Genomic DNA, 1012 nt, shown 5'->3' with positions numbered 1-1012 from the left:
TGTGACTCAGCAGAGCACAATAACTGGAGGGGACACAGAACCTGGAGGGGCCAGACTTACCAGGGACCCCTCACCCCACCCCCTGGTCACATGTCAGGGCAGTCAGCAGCCAGTCACATTGCTCAGGAGGAGTCTCATTCAGCTCTTATGTGCAGCAAGACTTGTTTACAAATGGGTGAATGTTACATAAACCTCCTTTGTGATGTCTGCTGGGCTGATATGGGGCGTTATATGTATAATAAACTGACTGGAGACCGCTAGGGGTCACCCTGAAAACTACTAAGAGATGAGAGATTTTGTCACAGGGACCTAATATTGTGTTTTTTCTGTGCTACGAACCCTACTGCCCCTCTTCATACCCCAACTGCCCCTGATTTGGAGGGACTTTCCCTCTTCATACCCCTAAGTGCCCCTGATTTGGAGGTACTGCCCCTCTTCATACTCCTAACTGCCCCTGATTTGGACTGCGCCTGATTTAGAGGGACTGCCCCTGATTTGGAGGGACTGTCCCTCTTCATACTCCTAACTGCCCCTGATTTGGAGGGACTGTCCCTCTTCATACCCCCATCTGCCCCTGATTTGGAGGTACTGCCCCTCTTCATACCCCTAACTGCCCCTGATTTGGAGGGACTGCCCCTCTTCATACCCCCCAACTGCCCCTGATTTGGAGGTACTGCCCCTTTTCATACCCCCATCTGCCCCTGATTTAAAGGGACTGTCCCTCTTTATACCCCCATCTGCCATGGGGAGTGAATCATACAAACCATTCTGGGGGGGAGGGGTTGAATTTACCAATTTAAAAAAAGTGCATAAACAGCAAGACGGGGCAAAGAGCAATTGGCGGGCACAATATACAAAGCTGCAGCAATTTTTTTTGGCTGGAAAATAGATTTATTTCAGCAATGAGAGCTGAAAGACAATGGACGTTATAACAAACACAGCAGGTTGTTTTGGGGTGAGCTCCGGGGTAAAGCTTCACTTCCTGCTGGAAGATTTCAAGTTGAAGTCCTAG

Source organism: Pyxicephalus adspersus, chromosome 7, assembly GCF_032062135.1.
Source record: "Pyxicephalus adspersus chromosome 7, UCB_Pads_2.0, whole genome shotgun sequence".
NCBI classification, from domain to species: Eukaryota; Metazoa; Chordata; class Amphibia; order Anura; family Pyxicephalidae; genus Pyxicephalus; species Pyxicephalus adspersus.
This window is presented reverse-complemented; position numbering follows the sequence as displayed.